The following is an 11,147-nucleotide window of genomic DNA, read 5'->3' as shown; positions in this document are numbered from 1 at the left end:
CCATATATACCTCTTCTTTCAAATCACCATGCAAGAAGGCATTCTTTACATCTATCTGATGTAAAGACTATTCCTTCGATACAGCCATAGCAATGACTGCTCTTACGGTTGCCATCCTTGCAACCGGACTGAATGTTTCTTCAAAATCAATGCCATATGTTTATGCATACCCCTTGACTACTAATCTTGCCCTCTATCTGTTCACAAAACCATCTGCATTGTGCTTCACCTTATAAATCCACTTACAACCAATTGCATTCTTATCTTTAGGCAAAGGTACCAATTCCCATGTAGCATTTGCTTCCAAGGCATCCATTTCTTCATCCACGGCTTTCTCTCATTTTTCTTTTCCCATGGCTTGCTCAAAAGAAGTGGGTTCTAGTTCCTGTATCACTTTGACCATATAGGCATAGTGAATGGCTGTAAATCCATCATATTTCAGCCTATCCACAGGATACCTAGCTCTGATAGACCTGCGCAAAGTAGGTTCACTCCCAGGTGCTCTCAAAACATCCCTGGTCTTCCTTACTCCAGGTGTAACAATAGAAGGAATACCCAACTCATCATCAATGCTCTGTTCTGAGCCACTGGATTCACCATCCACATAAGAGTGACCTGTATTCACATCAAACATGGACTGATCTACCTTCTCTTTTCATTTTCGTGATACCTGCATACCACTATCTGCATTGCTTTGAGAAGATTCTCCTGATCTCAATCTGCCTGTCCATGGCAAAGAATGTGAACCACTGCTAGAGGACGCTCCAGGTCCACTAATATCTTGTGACTGCTGCTGTGAATTCTGTGTAGCATTACCATTTTGTGCATCTACATTATCAATCACATTTACTGGTTTATACCAGCTACTCATCTCATCAAAAACAACATCTCTACTCACTGTAAACTTACGAGTAGAAGGGTTATAGCATCTATACCCTTTGTGCTGCAGAGAGTAACCAATAAAGATGCACTTCTCAGCTTTTGGATCCAACTTGGATCTCAACTCATCTGGCACATGAACATAGGCAATGCAACCAAAAATTTTCAAATGAGAAATATCTGGTTTCCTACCAATATACCTCTCCTCTGGAGTCATGCCATGTATTGTTGCAATGGGAGTCCTGTTCATTATGTAGATTGCTGTAGCAACTGCCTCAGCCCAGTAAAAATCTGGCAGGTATTTTTCTTTCAGCATGGCACGAGATACCTCTCCAATATGCTTGTTTTTCCTTTCTGCAATTCCATTTTGTTGTGGGGTATGACTGCATGAATATTGCTGCTTTATACCATGCTCCTGCAGGAACCTTGCAAACTCATTTGAGAGGTACTCTCCCCCTCTATCTGACCTTAGGCATTTTATTTGCAGGCCTGTTTCTTTTTCAACCATAGCTTTAAGAGTTTTGAAATACCCAAAAACTTCGCTTTTCTTTTTCATAAAGTACACCCAAACTTTTATGCTATAGTCATCAATAAAAGTGACAAAATAATGAGCCTCCAAGAGATGTAGCTTTAGTAGTCCACACATCAGAGTGGATTAATTCCAATGGCTTCTTACTCTCTTAAACATGTCTAGGAAATGGTTTCCTTGCCTGTTTTTCAAACTGACAAGCTTCACATACCTTATGCATTTCTGCAACCTTGAATTTAGGCAATCCTACAATAATATTTTGGGCTTGCATTGATTTAAGTCGCTGTACATTAACATGACCAATGCGTTTATGCCAGATATCAATATCTGCAACTACACCGGTCCCATGTGCAAACATTGATGCACTCAATTCACGCATGTCTACATCCAACGTAAACATTATTCCCTTCTTCTTTCCTTTTGCTATCAAGCGACCTTTATTTTTCATATCCTCAACAAAGCATCCATGAGGATTAAATCTGACTTGCAAGCCCTGCTCAACCATTTGACCAACAGAAACCAGGTTCTTGGTGATATTCGGGACATGGAATACATTCGACACGTATTTCTTTTTCCCATCCTACATAAACAAAGGAATATTTCCAATCTGCACAATAGGATGTGCAGTATCATCACCAGTCTCCACAAATCTTGGTTTTTCCATTTTCCTTGCATCCTGCATCCATTCTGCATGACCTGTCATGTGGTTTGATGCACCTGAGTCAACATACCACACATCGTTGCTTTCTTCTGCACTTGTCACAGAATTGGTCATGGGCTGCACTATAAACAAATGCTCATTTTTGTCATCACCCTGTCTACTAGAAGATGCATAATTCCCTTGTTGCAATTTTCCATTCATGATGTCATTCTGCTTTTTATAGCAGTCTTTAGCCATATGATCCATTTTACCACAGTAGTAGCATTCAACATTGCTGTTTGCATTTTGGCCTCTTTGCCATCCACCACGACCTCTTTGGCTCCCCCTGCCTCTAGAGTTACCACATCCTCCTCCAAAGGACTGGTTTTCTTGAGTTTGATGCATATTCTAATTTCTACCACGGCCTCCTCTACCTCTACCTCTACCTCTTCCAGCATTTGAGTAGAAGACAGCTTCTTTTGAAGTTCCTCCTGAAGAAGACGCACCACCATTTCTCTGCTCCTCAGACATTAGAAGAGCAATCAACTCCTCAAAATCGGGAAATCTTTCATGGACTGAAATGGATGTTCGGAACTGTGCATAATCCTTTCCTAGACCATTCAAGGTCACAGAAACTAAATCATCATCTTCCACTGGCGACCCAATGGAAGCAAGTGCATCTGCAATCTTCTTCACCTTCATGTGGTAGTCATTGATGCTCATACTTTCTCTTTGCACATTGTGCAACTCTTGCTTGAGCTGCATTTTCCTTGCTTGCGTATTTGTGCTATACATTTTTCACAAAGTATCCCATGCCTCCTTTGGCGTACTTGCATCCTGAATATGCACAATCATAGAGACTGAAATACTGATAGACAGCCAGTACATAACTTTTTTGGCTCTCTCATGCCATGCTTTAAATGCCTGCATCTGCTGTTGATTGGGAACATCAGGAAGAACTGATTCTTCTTCATTTCCTGCAACAAATTCCCAATATCCTTTTCCCATAAGGAAATTCGTCATTCTAAACTTCCATGCTTGGAAGTTGTTCTTGTCAAGCTTTTCAGTGACAATCTGTGAAAGAGAATCAGATGCCATTACAGAACATTGCAAAAAATTCTGTCACTGTAAAAAACAAAGCTTCAGTCTCACAAGGGCAAATCTGCAAAACTGACGAAAGTGGTATTTGACCACACAGTCACTTTCTAGTGACGATTTTGCATCAACAGGCAACAAGGATGATTCTGTAACTCCCAATGTCTCTGCGCACAGGCATACGATGCAATTTCTATGGTAACTTTTCACCGACCTGTAGAACAGTGGTCGCACAGCATAAAACAGGGCCTTTTCCTGAGTGCGTGCAGAAAACTTTCGCCTCCAAAACAGGCCCCGAAATGGCCTCAAATCAAAAAAACAGAGCAACCAAGGGCTAAAGCAATGTCCCGCAGCATATACTGCCCTCTTGCTACACCGCGAAGGGCGTCTCAATCTGAGACAATGCACTCTTGCACTTTTCGGCTGTGCTACCTGCAAAGACTTGCTCCCAAAACAGAAAAATGAAAGCAACACTAGTCCTCTTACCAAAACACAGCGAACTTGGTTTGCTTTCTTGAGCTCCTTACCACGAACAAGGCTCTGTTACCATGTCGAGATTGTGGGAGAGAAGGAAGGAGTCTCACTTGTAGCTTTCTTGCTTGCGCAATGGGGGAATACACAAACAGGTGGAGGCTGAAAACAGTTTTCCTCTTCTTAGTTGTGTAAGCCGAAAGAACTCTAGTACATAGAAATAGAAGAACCCTATATATGGGTCTCAAACCAAACTCAACTAACCAAGGTGGCATACTAACTGAGCCACGAACTAGAGTAGATAAGGATAGCTATCATCTAGCTATTATTCATGGGCGGTGTACCAACCGCATCTACAGCTAACAAGTCGGTGACATAAATGCACAATGGTCACCTTGGCATATCACGAGTGGAGCTCGATATCTCAACAGTAGGTGGGCAAAGTTGTCAGGCGGTTTTTCACGCCCCTTTGGGTTCTTTGTTAGTGAGGGAGAGCCACCTCTCTTTTGTCCCACTATCTCCCCCAACATCCACCTTTTTCCTTGGTGGGTATTCTCAACATAGCATAGCATGCTACTCTAAGCAACCAGGAATTGGAAATGCAATTGAAATGGAAAACATCAATCAAATGTGAGAAGGATTGGGGATAGAGAGTACCTCTTGGATTAGTGACTCACTATCTATTACAATACTTAATCTCTTTTTATCAAATTTTCATCAAAAATAAGCTAATCATCATTAGAAAGTATTAAAGAAAAAATTACAAAAATGGATTCTCCTATTGAAGCTTGCCTAAGTGAATTGTTAGGCAAAAGGCAATTCCACAATGCTAATAAAATGCCTCTAATTCTCTAACTTGATAACAATGATTGGGCTCAAAATTTATGAGGATTTTCAATTCTTTAATCTCCCAAAGCAATTAGATTAAGCTTAACAAGAGGATGAATGAGAGAGTCAAAGAATTGGTGGAGAATATCTAACTCAATAGGTTAAAGAAGACTTGAATGCTCCCAAAGCTTGAAGATACTCCCTCATGACCAATGTGGCTTGAACAACCTTCAATCCTCACTCCTTGAAGGCTTTGCTCTTTGTTTTCCATTCTAGGGTTTCAGGAAGAGAAATATGTGAAAATGAATGAAGAGAATACTCAGAATGAAGATTATTATTATTACTTCAAGCCTTGATGCCAAAGTGAAAGAGTAGTAAGAGGAGATCAACAAGAATCCCTAAAAATGCACTACATATTCTGGGCTGGTCATCCTAGGGTGCAAGAAATGATTGATGCTACCGATATTGGTTATGTCATGGTTGGAAACTATAAAAGGAAGCAAATTCAAGTGTCGGATGACCTCTAGAGGCCAAGATTCGGGATATAGAATGAGTTCTTGGTTTATTCCTCCATGAAAATTGTGAGAAAGCTTGAAGAAAGGGGAAAGGGAACCCTTACTTTCAATAGTAGTGACAACTTACTGCTTCCTTAACCTCACTTAGCCACATTTCTCCAAAATTCTTATCAAAATGGTTTGGAAATTGATTCATGACCTGCTATTTTAGCCACAATGTGTTGAAAGCAAAGCATAGGAACTCTCCCTACATTAGAGAGGATAAGGGTAGCTAGGTGTAAAAGGGCTGGAGGATAGGGGAAACCCTGACCCTAACTCCTCCAGTGGCTATATAAACAGCCTAAAGTACACACTCAATTTAGAGGAGAGTGTACTAGTTGTACTTTGAGCAACTAACTAAACAAGATCTTGTCTCGTACTTGAGCTCCCTCTCTCCCTCTTGTGCACACTCTCTCAAACCTTCAACTCTGATTTGCAACATGGTATCAGAGCCTTCTCTAATCTCTTCAGCTTCCTATACCATCAGCTTCACTACATGCACATGATTTTTTTCCATCATCTTCATCTTTTACCTCTTGCCACCATAGCTAGCCAGACCCCTTAACCTTGGAGGACTTGGGGAAGCCAAAAGAGAGCATTTCAGCTCTTGACCTCAACTGAGGACTTCTTCCCCAACACAAGGCGACCTAGCATGGCACATCAGAGGGCAACATTATGCGACGTGGTGGGTGGCATTATCTAAAATGTAGAATCGGTGCAGTTTTTGGCAGCGTGATGTTTCCAGGCTTGGCGTGGGCAGCAGGCGGCGCAATCTTTGTGACCACCATAGGGCTTTCATAGCCCTTCTAATTAGACCATCTCTCCCTAAGAGGGCTTAGGAAAAATTCATCTCTGTTAGCTGCTAGAAGCCAAACCCTAACTGTCAGTTTCCTGGTAGCCATAGCCAAGAATGTTCAAGCTTCTTCAACTTTTAAATTTTTCAATGTTTGGTCATTAACAGTGATTTTAATCACTAATTCAACCTTTTTTGAGTCAGTTACTAATCTGGAAACTTTATCTCAGAGATTATTGCACTTGGAAAGTCATCATCAAGCTCATCAAGACCGACATCTACCATCTCTAGCAACATGAGCTACAGATGAGTGCTTGTAAGCACTAAGGCACATTGATCAATCAATGTTGCTGCTGGTATTTAGAAAATTTGAATGTTTTTCATCAGAAAATTAAAGCAATAGATTACTTTACTTCATTTTGTAAGGCTAATGTGTAGAATTATAAACACATAGACCATCATACACTAAAATTGTATTGCATACCTTGTGTGACTTTTTTCAAGTACACTGGTCAATGAAATCAGAGGGATGAGTGTCATTGTACTCTCCTCGGAATCATTAGCAACAAGCATTGAAATCATAGACCGTCCTTGTCCAACACAAGGCTCATCCATTAAGCTATACCACAAGGAGGAGCCAGAAGTCCAGTCTAGGTTCACATCATTGAAGCCTAAAAAGACCATTAAACCTCGGAAGAAGACTGCACATAAGAAAGGACCATCCACGTCATATTTTGAAATATTACATATGTATGATTTTTAGCCTTTTTCCTCATTACAACTTTGATATCAATTGTTTGATTTGCTTCCGCATTCAATGGCAAGGCTGTAAGAGACTAGACACTGCCCTTGTTCTAACAAGTGGTAAGACCTTCCCAATGGCCACAACATATGCTGATGTTCGTCCTCAAATTCGGAAATTTAATGGAAAATATTTCCATCCTTGGCAAGTTTTGATCAAATAGAAAATGATGAAAAGAGGATATTGGACCTTCATATGAGGAACCAAAGTAATTGACCCATCTAATCCCCTTGATGTAGAAGATGATGAGCAGGCTCAGGCCATCATCATGCTTCATTTAGATGAATCCTTAATTCATCACATTGACCAACTCTTAACTACAAAAGAAAAATGGGATGAGCTCGAAAGGCTCTACGGTGCTATAGGGAAGAACTCCAAGATACTTCTCAAGATTGAGTTTTTTAGCTTGGAATACAAACAAGGAGAAGACCTAAGCAAGTTCATTTCACATATGAAGGGGCTTATGGCACAGCTTGCCTCCGTTCAGGCACTCATTCATGATGAAGTTGCCATTGCCATCCTCCTAAAGTCTGTGAAGAAGGTTTTTCCAACCCTTGTGACTACCCTAACTAATATCCCAAACCCAACTTTAGCAAGTACCATCTAGTCATGCCTAGATGAAGAGAAGAGAAACCATACTGAAGGGTCATTAGCATTTACTTCCCGTGAGCAAGTGTTAGTTCATACAACTTCTACTAAGTGCTCCTTCTGTCACAAAAAGGGGCATATTATGAGCAACTACTGGAAGAAATACCCTGACAAAATGAAGTGCAATAAATGCAAAAAGATTGGGGCATATCACCAGTAAAGTGTCATGGTGTTCCAAAAGTACCTAAGGAATTGGAGGTCAACTGTGCCTCCCAATCCATAGGTGGGCAACTTTTTTGAGCCTTATAACACTCTCTACCTATAACTTTTTCTTGTAGCCTGATTTATAAAGGCATCTCATTGAGAATTAAGGGGAGGCATCCTATTTGTATCCAATGCCACCTAGCATTGAGGGGGGGTGTTGAAAGGTAAGCATAGGAACTCTCCCTACATTAGAGAGGATAAGGGTAGCTAGGTGTAAAAGGGTTGGAGGACACAGGAAACCCTAACCCTAACTCCTCTAGTGGCTATATAAACAGCCTAAAGTACACACTCAATTTAGAGGAAAGTGTACTAGTTGTACTTTGAGCAACTAACTAAACAAGATCTTGTCTTGTACTTGAGCTCCCTCTCTCCCTCTTGTGCACAATCTATCAAGCTTTCAACTCTGATTTGCAACACAATGTTGCCAAACTTGTCCAAGTCTCATATCAGAGCTTCCAAGTGAGTCTCTGCTTCAAGTAGATAACCTATAAGTACCTACCTAGCATGTGCCACTTATACCTATTGTCTTCGATTTGATGGAGGAAAATAAGAAAAAAAATGGATATAGAAAATGAAGAAATAAAATGGAATAAGAGCCTAAGCTCTGATACCACTTGTAAAGAAGGATATTAGGAGGAGAGAGAAATACTTAAAAAGGAGAGATAAATTCTAGACAAGGAGGAGAGAAAGACTATAAAAGAGAGAGAAAGTCTAGACGGGGAGAGAGAGAAAGAGCAGAAATAGAGAGAGAAATTAAAGAGAGACAGGAGAGAAAGCCATAGATGTTGGACAAGAAGGTTGAAGATGAAGAGCATATTTATATTACTAAATGAATGATGAAAAAAATAATCCTCTTATATATTATACTCATGCTACTGTAGTTAGAGTAGTATTCTCTTACTAAAATTAAGTTTCTATTTTTCCACTTCATTAAAAAATAAGAACTTCAGTAAACCCACAACAATATTTTTCACCTACTCTTCATGCAGATATCACATATGTGTGTGCTCTTAAGACAAGCATTTTCTAAGAATATAGAAGAAAATGGATTGGAGGGGATATGAAATGTTAAAATTTTCACAAATCAAAAGCTCTAATATGAGACTTGGACAATTTTGGTAACATTGTGGCTAACATAGCATGTGTCATGGATCAATTTCCAATCATTTTGATAAGCATTTTGGAGAAATGTGTCCAAGTGAGGTTAAAGAAGCAGTAAGTTGTCACTACTGTTGAAAGTAAGGGTTCTTTTTCCCCTTTCTTCAAGCTTTCTCACAGTTTTCATGGAGGAATCAACCAAGAACTCATTCTATATCCCAAATCTTAGCATCTAGAGGTCATCCAACACTTGAATTTTCTTCCTCTTATAGTTTCCAACCATGACATAATCAATATCGGTAGCATCAATCATTTCTTGCACCCTAGGATGATCAGCCTAGAATATGTAGTGCATTTTTAGGGATTCTTGTTGATCTCCTCTTACTGCTCTTTCACTTTGTCATAAAGGCTTGAAGTAATAATAATAGTCTTCATGCTGAGTATTCTCTTCATTCATTTTCTGCATATTTCTCTTCCTGAAACCCTAGAATGGACAACAAAGAGCAAAGCCTTCAAGGAGTGAGGATTGAAGGTTGTTCAAGCCACATTGGTCATGAGGGAGTATCTTCAAGCTTTGGGAGTGTTCAAGTCTTCTTTAACCTATTGAATTGTCATCAACTTAGGAGTTTCCTTGATACTTCTTTTGGACTATAGCCTTCCACTTCATAGAACCTTATAGCCACAACACATAGCACTTGTGATATTCCCTCAAATGCATAACACTTGTCCTATTTCCTCAAACATATCTCTACCCCTTTATACATACTAGTGTTCCTTGGATGCTTCGTGCATAAGGAACACTAGGCGCGAAGCTACAGTGAAGTAACCTGTAATGTCCCCATTACTTAGTTTATTTTAAGGTGCATATACATGGTGTTGCACATCCACACATAGAAAAAAAAAACTGCAAAATCTCTACATGATTTACAAGAAGCGTGACTAGTTTACTAGAATAGTTTGAAATCTCTAGTATCATGTTTAGATGACTTAATTTTCACTTTAGATGGATTCAAATATATATTGTGACTTATTTTGAAGGGAATAAGTCGTCCAAGACAAAAGATAGATAAAAATAATACGATTTGCAAAAATCGTCATTTTCGTCTATTTTTTAATAGATTTTTGTAGTTTTTCCCTTGATGACTTGTTGATCGATCGTTTTAAGTACCCGAACGTCAATATTTGGAGTTCATACGACGAAGTTATGATCCAAACAAGTTGCAGGGCAGAAAAACAAAATGAAATCTTGTCATCAATGATGTCATCAAAAATGCCAAAAAAGCAGGTGCCCTCTCTTTACCCCCCTCCCTCTCTCACTACTATATAAATAGGGATAGAGCATCATGTAAGAGACACACAATGACCCATGTAGAAGTCTCTCTACTGCTGCTATTGATGCGACAAAGCTCTGTTGTAATCAGCTGAGCCTCTCTCTCTCTCTCTCTCTCTCTCTCTCTCTCTCTCTCTCTCTCTCCAACCCTACACAGAAGCGCTACCCAAACTCGTCAGCTTCTTCCATGGCTTCCACGAGATGAGGATCGACAAGAGCAATCCTTACAGGACGAGATGCTAAAGGAGGAGCAACAACAGAAATCTTGACGAGGACGAGACATTGATCAAGAAGGAGGAGACTCTGCTCCACGAGATGAAGAGGTATCAACCCAAGGAAGGGGATACGCTAAAGGTCTCTCATGCTCTTCTACTTTGATCCGAGAAGAGAAGACACTGAAGAACTCTATCATATTCTATCATACCTCTACTCTCATCTCTATTTTATCATGGCCCCGAAGAAAAAAGAGTTCAGAAGCGGAAATCACAAATAACCCTACTAACGTGGAAGCAACAGTGGGAGTTGCGAGCACGGGAGTCACTAACGGAGTCAGGGCGCGGATGACAACCCTTTACCAACTGCGATACCACAAGTTTTTCTAAAAAAATTCTATCCAAATAAGATAAGTCTCTTGAGAAATACTGACTTAAGGCCTAGAAACTTGGTTACAAGAACTGGGAAGTTGGAGATCCCAAAATCTAGATATCCCTAGTTAAATTCCAAGGGGAAGATTTGATTATGTGAAACTCAAGTGTCGATTGCTACTAGAATTAAGCATCACTTGAAAGGTTCATGATTGATTGAAGTCATAATTGCTTGTAGATATCAATCTTGTTTGTGATCTTCTAGATTAGATCATGATTGAATTAAATATTGAAACAGATAAGCATTGAGGAGCCATATACCTTCCCCAAGGATAGGTGTTAAATCCCCATACCAAGAGGGGGATGTTTTTACCACCGCAGAAGAATGGACCGGCTCTGATGGCGAGAGGTCTCCCAGCAGGGATTGTATTAAGTAGGCGGTGGAAAGGTGCTAGGGGGCTCTTGCTAGTAAATCCTTTTTTCGCACCTAGGAACTACTTGGTCCCCTGTATGGCCCAAGTTCTACTTGGGACACCTATGAACGCTAGCTATAGGTGGATTTGATCTTGGTGACGTGCAGATGCGCCGGATGAGGCAGCACGTGAAATTGTATTTTTTCTCCTGTATGGGCAGGAGAACACACATTATGGAACATAATCAATGAACTTGTTTTATTCCGATTGTATGTCCGT

The sequence above is a fragment of the Lygodium microphyllum genome, chromosome 10 (assembly GCF_053477565.2).
Source record: "Lygodium microphyllum isolate KBCC chromosome 10, Lygodium_microphyllum_v1.1.10, whole genome shotgun sequence".
Taxonomy (NCBI): Eukaryota; Viridiplantae; Streptophyta; class Polypodiopsida; order Schizaeales; family Lygodiaceae; genus Lygodium; species Lygodium microphyllum.
This window is presented reverse-complemented; position numbering follows the sequence as displayed.